Consider the following 10,335-nt stretch of genomic DNA (forward strand, 5'->3'; position numbering starts at 1 on the left):
GAATGAATTCCTCAACCTCCAAAACTATGTATATTTTCAGCTTGATCAACTAATCCTTAAAGTGTATCTCTTTGAACAAGATACCGGCTAGGTGTGGTGGCTCATGCCTTTAATCCCAGCACTTCGGGAGGCCAAGGCAGGCAGATCACCTGAAGTCAGGAGTTTAAGACCAGCCTTGCCAACATGGTGAAACCCTATCTCTACTAAAAATACAAAAATTAGCTGGACGTTGTGGTGGGCACCTGTAGTCCCAGCTACTCAGGAGGCCGAAGCAGGAGAATTGCTTGAACCCCGAAGGTCGAGGTTGCAGCAAGCCAAGATGGTGCCGCTGTACTCCAGCCTGGGTGACAGAGTGAAACTGTGTCTCAAAAAAAAAAAGGGTCCTGGCGCACTGGCTCACACCTGTAATCCTAGCACTTTGGGAGGCCAAGGAGGGCAGATTGCCTGAACTCAGGAGTGTGAAACCAGCCTCGGTAACATGGTGAAACCCCGTCTCTGCTAAAACACAAAAAATTAGCCAGGCGTAGTTCCAGCTACTCAGAAGGCTGAAGCAGAATTGCTTGAACCCAAGAGACAGAGGTGCAGTGAGCCGAGATCACGCCACTGCACTCCAGCCTGGGTGACAGAGGCAAGACTCCGTCTCCAAAAAAAAAAAAAAAAAAAAGAAGATACCAAGTTTCTTAGAGGTATAAAAAATATGTTGGTAGGTGTGCCTTGGGGAGGCAGGAACACCTTTCTAGCTCCGAAGTCCAGACCCTTACCCACTCTTCCACACTGCCACCCTTGTTCATGAGACCTGTTGCACAGAAACTGAGTCATGGGGACAAGCCATCATCGCCCACAGCTGAGGCCTAAAAACAGGTACCCTACGTCCTCCACCGCCACGACCCAGCAGTCTGGGAGGTACCCCAAGCTCATGATGTCAGGTGAAGGAGGGGGCCGCTGTTCGTGTGTGACAGCAGCTTCCTCCATGCTAGGCTGTGGCTAATTATTAGGTAACTAGCGTCATTGGTTCTCCCTGTCTGAAGGCCTAAAGGCTGGAGACGAGGGCTGAAGGGGAGTACAGCCAGGACTGGTGGGCCTGGGAGCCACCAATAGTCCCAGAAGATCCTAGGGGGACTTTGCTTCCTGCTCCTGATCTCTGGAATCGATTCATCAGCCTGAGCTTCAACTCCAGCCTCTGCATCTGCTTCTCCCACCGTGATTCCTCAGTGTCTGCCCTGGGCACCTCATGGACGCTTTGCAGGGGCTTTGGGAGTCCTCTGCTCACAGGGATTGACCTACCTGCTTGCCAGGTCTCAAGCTCTTGGGAGAAAGTCCGATGCTCTTTTTGTCTTCACCTCCATCCTAGGCACTGGGTAGGAACACAGCCAAGAGTGATTGCAGGATGCAGCCTTCCAGGACACTGACGTCTCAGCCTGCGCACTGTGAATCCCTTTACGAGTTACTCCACCTCCTCTCTGAACCTCCTCCTCACTTGTATAATGGGAAAAATAATGGACATAGAAAGAACAAGACCTTGGAGACCACACTTACCATCTTATTTTCCTTGTTCCTTTTCTTTGTTTGTTTGTTTGTTTGTTTTTTGGAGACAGGTTCTCACTCTGTCGCCCAGGCTGGAGTGCAATGCCGCGATCTCGGCTCACTGCAACCTCTGCCTCCTGGGTTCAAGGGATCCTCCCACCTCAGCCTCCCGCATAGCTGGGACCACAGACACACGCCACCACACCTGGCTAAATTTTTTTGTATTTTTAGTAGAAGTGGGGTTTTACCATGTTGGCCAGGCTGATCTCGAATTCCTGGTCTCAAGTGATCTGCCCACCTCGGCCTCCCAAAGTGCTGGGATTACAGGCGTGAATATCACTGATCACCATCGATCATATTATCTACGTATCTATATATCTGTTAGTTTGGCGCAAAAGTAATTGCTGTTTTTGCCATTACCTTCAATGGCATTACTTTCAGTGGCAAAACCTGCAATTACTTTTGCACCAACCTAATATATTCAGACAGGGTCTCTGTCACCCAGGCTGCCGGAGGGCAGTGGCACAATCACAGCTCACTGCCACGTCCAACTCCTGGGTTCAAGTGATCCTCCCGCCTCAGTCTCCCGATTACCTGGGACTACAGGCATGCATCACCACACCCAGCCAGTTTTTTTGTTTGTTTTTGAAACAGAGTTTTGCTTTTGTCCCCCAGGCTGGAGATCAGGTCATTACCTGATCTTGGCTCACTGCAACCTCTGCCTCCTGGGTTCAAGCGATTCTCCTGCCTCAGCCTCCTAAGTAGCTGGGATTACAGGCGCCCACCACCACAGCTGGCTAATTTTTGGGTGTGTGTGTGTGTGTGTGTGTGTGTGTGTGTGTGTGTGTGTGTGTCAGAGTCTAGCTCTGTCGCCCAGGCTGCTGGAGTATAATGGCGTAATCTTCGGCTTACTGCAACCTCCGCCTCCTGGGTTCAAGCAATTTTCCTGCCTCAGCCTCCTGAGTAGCTGGGCTTACAGGCGCCCACCACCATGCCCGGCTAATTTTTGGTTTTTTAGTAGAGATGGGGTTTCACCATGTTGGTGAAACCAACATGTTGGCCAGGTTGGTCTCGAACTCCTGACCTCAGGTGATCCACCTGCCTCAGCCTCCCAAAGTGCTGGGATTACAGGCACGAGCCACCACGCCCGGCCCAAGTTTTTTGTTTTTGTTTGTTGTTTGTTTTTATTTTGTAGAGACAGGGTCTCACTATGTTGCCCAGGCTGGTCTCAAACTCCTGACCTCAAGCAATCCTCCCTCTCTGGCTCCCAAAGTGCGGGGATAATAGGCATGAACCACCGTGAACAGCCCATATTTTGTATTCTACTTAACTGAGTTTCTTTAGTTTTTACTCCTCCCACTTGGATGTTTGTTTTGTTTACCTCCATGTCTCCAGCCCCGGAACAGAACTTGGTTAATGGTGGGTTCAGTAACTATTTGAATTAAATGAATAGATGGATGTTAAATGGTTAGTACTGGGGTGCCCAGTAATGGTAGGTATCAAACTTAGTCTCTGGACTCCCAACAGAAAGCAGTGTAATTTAATTTAAGATGGGCACAGTGGCTCACACCTGTAATCCCAGCACTTTGGGAGGCCGAGGTGGGCGGGTCACCCGAGGTCAGGAGTTCGAGATCAGCCTGGCCAACATGGTGAAAAACCCCATCTCTACTAAAAATACAAAAATTAGCTGGGTATGGTGGCACACGCATATAGTCCCAGCTACTTGGGAGGCTGAAGCAGGAGAATCACTTGAACTTAGGAGGCAGAGATTGCAGTAAGCCAAAATCTGGCCACTGCACTCCAGCCAGGGTGACAGAGCCAGACTCCATCTCAAAAATAAAAAATAAATAAATAAACCAAAGAAAGAGAGCAGTGTAATTGGGGCAGGGAAAATGCAGCATCGTAATAGGAGGTACAGGTTAGGAACTCTGGCTGAGAAATCCCGTCTATATCATGTACCAGCTATGTGACCTGGAACAGATGAATGAATTCACCTTCCTGAGGCTCAGTCTCCTCATCTGTCAAATGGAGGTGATATAGGACCTCCTGGGAAGGATGTCAGCAGGCAGGAGATGGTAAATGAAAAGCACTTAGCTGAGTGTCTGGTACATAATAAGTGCTCAGTAAACACTGGCCCACACTGTTCATTATAGCAATACTTAGACGAACGGGACCTCTGAGTCGATGAAACAGTTGCTAAGCACTGAAAATATGTCACGGGCCAGTGAGTCCAGTTAACATTTATTGACCTAAATCTGTGAACTTCTTAAGGGAAGGGGCTGTGTGTACATTGTCATGATCCTGGCCCCAGAGGATGCTAATTAATGTGAAAACATGCTGGAAAAGTTACATACTGAACTCAAATATGAGTTAGAATACAGAATAACTATTAGAGTAATAACACCCATTGCCTACCATGTGCCAGGCATGCTGTTGGGTGTTGGAGAAAGGGCAGTGAGCTTAAACAAACACGGGAACTTACAGCTTAGCAGGGGAGACAGACTCTGTTCAGAGAGTTGCACAGACAGAGAGGAAACTCCGCAGTTGATAAATATCACCAAGGAGACATATGTGGTGCTATGAGTTCCATAATGTGGAGGGACGGAGGGAGGGTTGACCTGGTCTGGGATTGAGGAGGGAGTGATGCCTAGAGCTGAATTCTGAAGAAAAGGTCTTTGCTAGGCTGAGTGTTGGGGAAGTGCTCTCAGCAGACGAAATGGCAGATGGAAAGGCCTTGTGATTGAGGCGCACATGTGCTGAAGGACCCAAAAGAAGGCCCATAGGACCCAAGCATAGTGAGCTGAGGGTGCGATTGGGGGTGAAATAAGCTGCAAAAATTAGTAGACACTTTGGGAACTAGCTGGGCAATGTCTAGTAAAGCTGAAGGCGTGTGTAACCTATGATGCAGCCACTCCACATCTGAGGACATTGTTGACAGAAATGCAGGAGTGCACCGGTAAGTATGGACAAGGATGATGGCCCCAGCAGCATTGTATGTTATCACAAAACACTGGAAACAGGCTGGGTGCAGTGGCTCATGCCTGTAATCCCAGCACTTTGGGAGGCCAAGGCAGGCGGATCACCTGAGGTCAGGAGTTCAAGACCAGCCTGGCCAACACGGCGAGACCCCGTCTCTACTAAAAATACAAAAATTAGCCGGGCATGGTGGCAGGCTCCTGTAATCCCAGCTACTTAGGAAACTGATCAGGAGAACTGCTTGAACCTGGGAGGCGGATCGTGCAGTGAACCAGGATCGCACTACTGCACTCCAGCCTGGGTGATAGAGCAAGACTTTGTCTCAAAAAAAAAAAGGCAGGTTCAGGCTTGGTGTGGTAGCTCACATTTGTAATGCCAGCACTTTTGGAGGCCAAGACAGGAGAATCACTTTAGCCCAGGAGTTTGAGACCAGCCTGGGCAACTTAGTGAGACTCTGTCACTACAAAAAAAATTTAAAAGACTGGGCGCAGTGGCTCATGCCTGTAATCCCAGCACTTTGGGAGGCCGAGGCAGGTGGATCACCTGAAGTCAGGAGTTCGAGACCAGCCTGGCCAACATGGCAAAACCCCAACTCTACTAAAAATACAAAAATGTGCTAGGCATGGTGGTGTGTACCTGTAATCCCAGCTACTCAGGAGGCTAAGGCAGGAGAATCCCTTGAACCTGGGAGGCAGAGGTTGCAGTGAGCCAAGATTGTACCATTGCACTCCAGCCTGGGCGACAAGAGCAAAACTCCATCTCAAAAAAAAAAGAAGAAAAAAGAAAAAAATTAGCTGGGTGTGGTGGTGCACTCCTGTGGTACCAGTTTCTCTGGAGGCTAAGGTGGGAGGATCACTTGTGCCCAGAAGGTCAAGGCTGCAGTGAGCTGTGATTGCACCACTGCACTCCAGCCTGGGCAACAGAGTGAGACCCTGTCTCCAAAAAAAAAGGCTGGGCACGGTGGCTAATGCCTATATTCCCAGCGCTTGGCCGAGGTGGGTGGATCACTTGAGGTCAGGAGTTCAAGATCAGCCCGGACAACATGGTGAACCCCATGTCTACTAAAAATACAAAAATTAGCTCGGCATGGTGGCATGTGCCTGTAATTCCAGCTACCTGGGAAGCTGAGGCAGGAGAATTACTTGAACCTGGGAGGTGGAGGTTGCAGTGAGCCGAGATCGTACCACTGCAATCCAGCCTGGGCAACAGAGAAAGACTCCATCTCAAAAAAAAAAAAAAAAAAAAGAGGTAGGTTCTTGCAACATGTATTTCCTGTGTACCAGACCTTGTGCTAGTCCTTCCTTCATGCATTCAACATGTATTAAACACCTGCTGTGTGCCAGGCCTGATCCCCTGTAATTTATTCATGCATTATTTATTCAATCCAAGCAGCATTTATGGAGTGCCTATGAAATGCTAAGCTCTGAGTTTGTCATTCAGTGCAGTGTATGTTTATCAAGCAGCTACTGTATACAGCTGTCCCAATCAATGCCTGGGTACACAGTAGTTCAATAAATGCCTGAATGAATGAACGCCCTCAAGGAGTCCCCAGTCTTCTTGCTAACATGGCCTGTAAATAAATAACTCTAACACACAAAGATAAGGCTAGAAGGTGGGTGTGTTTAGAGTGCAGAGGGCCCCTTATCACCTGTACTGCCAGGTACCTTTCTCAGGGCCATATCTTCTCATCTGGGAACCAGCTCTTTGAAGGTGAGGCCAGGCTGGCCCCTAGCTCACCTGCCTGTCCATCCCCAGGCACCCATGGAGGACTTTGCCTGCAGCTCCCGCTCAATCAATGCCTGCTGTCTGATTACGGCTGCTTCCCCCACCGCAGTTGTTCCTTCCTTCATACACCAGGCAAGAGGGCAGCAGCTGGGTTCTAACCCTGGAGCTCTGGCAGCGGGCCTGCGCTTCTGACAGGTGCCCTCCCTCAGATTTGGCCTGACGTTTCCAGCTATGAAATGAAAGATTTGACCCTCCTCCTCCTTGACTTCTTAACCCCTTGCCTGGACTCCTATATTGGCAAGTCAATTTTGAAAAATTATAGAGGTAATCCATGATCTAATTTTGCAAATACCAAGACAATGCATAGAAATCATTGAAGACTCAGATCTTCACTAGAGTCACAAAGCTTTGCACGATCCAACACTTTCCTCCCCTCCTTCTTTTTAACTGTGGTAAAATATATTCTGCAGGTTTTATTTGTTTGTTTGTTTGTTTTTGAGATGGAGTCTCCCTCTCTCGCCTAGACTGGAATGCAATGACACCATCTTGGGTCACGGCAACCTCCACCTCCCTGGTTCAAGCCTCAGAGTAGCTGGGACGATAGGCATGCACCACCACACCTGGCTAATTTTTTTGTGTTTTTTGTAGAGGCAAGGTTTCTCCATGTTGTCTAGGCTGGTCTCTAACTCCTAGGCTCAAGAGATATGCCCACGTCAACCTCCCAAACTGCTGGCATTATAGGCTTGAGCCACCTTGCCTGGCCTCCTTTTTTGTGGGGGAGATGGGATCTTGGCTGTATTGCCTAAGCTGGAGTGCAGTAGTGCAATCATAGCTCACTGCAGCCTCAACCTCCTGGGCTTAAGCAATCCTCTTGTCTCAGCCACTTGAGTAGCTGAGACTATAGGTGGACACCACCACACCCAGCTAATTTTTAAATTTGTTATAGAGATGGGGGGTCTCACTATGTTGCCCAGGCTGGTCTCAAACTCCTGTCTCAAGTGATCCACCTACCTCCCCAAAGTGCTGGGATTACAGTCAGGAGTCACTGCGTCTGACTCCACATTACCTTTTATTGTGGTCTTATCATCAGTTAGTTTAGAACATTTACAAGATGAACTTTAATAATGTATTGATTATTGGCCGGGCGCGGTGGCTCAAGCCTGTAATCCCAGCACTTTGGGAGGCCGAGATGGGCGGATCACGAGGTCAGGAGATCGAGACCATCCTGGCTAAGACGGTGAAACCCCGTCTCTACTAAAAACACAAAAAACTAGCCGGGCGAAGTGGCGGGCGCCTGTAGTCCCAGCTACTCGGGAGGCTGAGGCAGGAGAATGGCGTAAACCCGGGAGGCGGAGCTTGCAGTGAGCTGAGATCCGGCCACTGCACTCCAGCCCGGGCGACAGAGCAAGACTCCGTCTCCAAAAAAAAAAAAAAAAAAAAAAATAATAATGTATTGATTATTTTGGCAAGAAAATGGCTAATAATATTTGCCATAGTAAAACTGAGTCATTAGATTACTTTCTGGAGTTACTTACTGCCAAGCAAAGTAATAAAGACTGTTGCACTCTGGGAAAGTGTGAAAATAAATAACATTATGTGGTTCTGAGCTTAAAAATAGGAAATAAAGGCCAGGCGCGGTGGCTCAAGCCTGTAATCCCAGCACTTTGGGAGGCCGAGACGGGCGGATCACGAGGTCAGAAGATCGAAACCATCCTGGCTAACCCGGTGAAACCCCGTCTCTACTAAAACTACAAAAAAACTAGCCGGGCGAGGTGGCGGGCGCCTGTAGTCCCAGCTACTCGGGAGGCTGAGGCAGGAGAATGGCATGAACCCGGGAGGCGGAGCTTGCAGTGAGCTGAGATCCGGCCACTGCACTCCAGCCTGGGCGACAGAGCGAGACTCCGTCTCAAAAAAAAAAAAAAAAAAAAAATAGGAAATAAACTTATATGTATGGTTTAAAAAATAATAATATAGGGGCCAGGCGCGGTAGTTCATGCTTGTAATCTCAGCACTCTGGGAGGCCAAGGCCGGCAGATCACAAGGTCAGGAGATTGAGACCATCCTGGCCAATATGGTGAAACCTCATCTCTACTAAAAACACAAAACTTAGCCAGGCATGGTGGCACACACCTGTAGTCTCAGCTACTTGGGAGGCTGAGGCAGGAGAATCACTTGAACCCAGGAGGCGGAGGTTGCAGTGAACCAAGATCACACCACTGCACTCCAGCCTGGCCGACAGAGGGAGACTCCATCTCAAAGAAAAAAAATATATATATACACACACATATATATATACACACACACACTATTATTACTATCGACTTAAGAGAGAAAACATTAACAGTTTCATAGCAGTGCTATTGACAACAGCCACAAAGATGGAAATGACCCAAAAGTCCATCCATAGATAAATGGAAAACACGATATATGGAATATAATATAATATGGAATGTGATTCAGACTTTAAAACAAAGGAAATTCTGACACACGCTTCAACAAGATAAACCTTGAAGACATGATGTTAAGTGAAATAAGCCAGACATGAATGGACAAATATGGTATGATTCCATTAATATGAAGTGCCTAGAGTATTTCAATTCATGAAGACAGAAAACAGAATGCTGGGCCCAAGGGTTGGGCAGGGTGGCGCACGCCTGTAATCCCAGCACTTGGGGAGGCCAAGGCGGGTGGATCATCTGAGGTCAGAAGTTCAAGACCAGACTGACCAACATGGAGAAACCCCATCTCTACTAAAAATACAAAATTAACTGGGCGTGGTGGTGGCGCACGCCTGTAATCCCAGCTACCGGGAAGGCTGAGGTAGGCAACTGCTTGAACCCGGGAGGCGGAGGTTGCGGTGAGCCAAGATCGTGCCGTTACACTCCAGCCTGGGCAACAAGAGCGAAACTCCATCTCAAAAGAAAAAAAAAAATGAGGCCGGGCGCGGTGGCTCAAGCCTGTAATCCCAGCACTTTGGGAGGCCGAGACGGGTGGATCACGAGGTCAGGAGATCGAGACCATCCTGGCCAACACGGTGAAACCCCGTCTCTACTAAAAATACAAAAAAAAAAAAAATAGCCGGGCGAGGTGGCGGGCGCCTGTAGTCCCAGCTACTCGGGAGGCTGAGGCAGGAGAATGGCATGAACCCGGGAGGCGGAGCTTGCAGTGAGCTGAGATCCGGCCACTGCACTCCAGTCCGGGCTACAGAGCAAGACTCCGTCTCAAAAAAAAAAAAAAAAAAAAAAAAAAAGAGTCAGGCGTGGTGGCACGTGGCTGTAATCCCAGCTACTTGGGAGGGTGAGACAGACAAATCACTTGAACTTGGGAGGCAGAGGTTGCAGTGAACCGAGATTGAGCCACTGAACTTCAGCCTGGGCGACAGAGTGAAACTCTATCTCAAAGAAACAAAAACAAAGGAAAAGAGAGAAAGAAAATAAAATAGATATAATGATGGTGGCCAGGGGCTGGATGGAGGGGGATATTTTGGGGAGTTAGATTTAATGGGGACAGAGTTTTCGTTTGAGAGGATGAAAAAGTTCTAGACGTGGATGGTGGTGATGGTTGTACAACAGTGTGAGTATGCTTAATGCCATGGAGCTGTACACTTAACAACTGTTAAAATTATAAATTTGTATGTTACGTATCTTTTATCACAATTAAAAAAAAGCAGCAGTATTCACTTTGGCAGCACGTATACTGAAATTGGAACCACACAGAGCACTTTAGCATGGCTCTTGCGCAAGAATGACAAGCATATTCATGAGGCTGAGGCATTCCACGTCAAAACAGCAGCAACAGAAGTCCAGCAATCCCAGTGACTCTTTGAAATTCTCCATGGACCCATCCGGGTCTCTTCCTCCTAACCCCCTGAAAGTACCACTATCCTTATTTTTGTATTTATCGCTTATTGTACCATTGCAGGTTTTTTGTTTATTTGTTTGTTTGTTTTTGAGACGGAGTCTTGCTCTGTCACCCAGGTTGGAGTGCAGCGGTGCGATCTCGGCTCACTGCAACCTCTGCCTCCCGGGTTCAAGTGATTCTCCTGCCTCAGTCTCCTGAGTAGCTGGGATTACAGGTGCCCACCAGTACGCCCGGCCAATTTTTGTATTT

General features: G+C 48.3%; 1 non-coding gene across 1 annotated transcript; it reads left to right on the top strand.

The window, feature by feature from the left end:
* Positions 1-9,897: 9,897 nt before the first annotated feature.
* LOC119624001 (U6 spliceosomal RNA) lies at positions 9,898-10,004 on the top strand. Its single transcript, XR_005240095.1, has one exon. It is a non-coding gene; the product is annotated as a U6 spliceosomal RNA (small nuclear RNA).
* The last annotated feature ends 331 nt before the right edge of the window (positions 10,005-10,335 follow it).

Source organism: Chlorocebus sabaeus, chromosome 11, assembly GCF_047675955.1.
Source record: "Chlorocebus sabaeus isolate Y175 chromosome 11, mChlSab1.0.hap1, whole genome shotgun sequence".
Classification (NCBI taxonomy): Eukaryota; Metazoa; Chordata; class Mammalia; order Primates; family Cercopithecidae; genus Chlorocebus; species Chlorocebus sabaeus.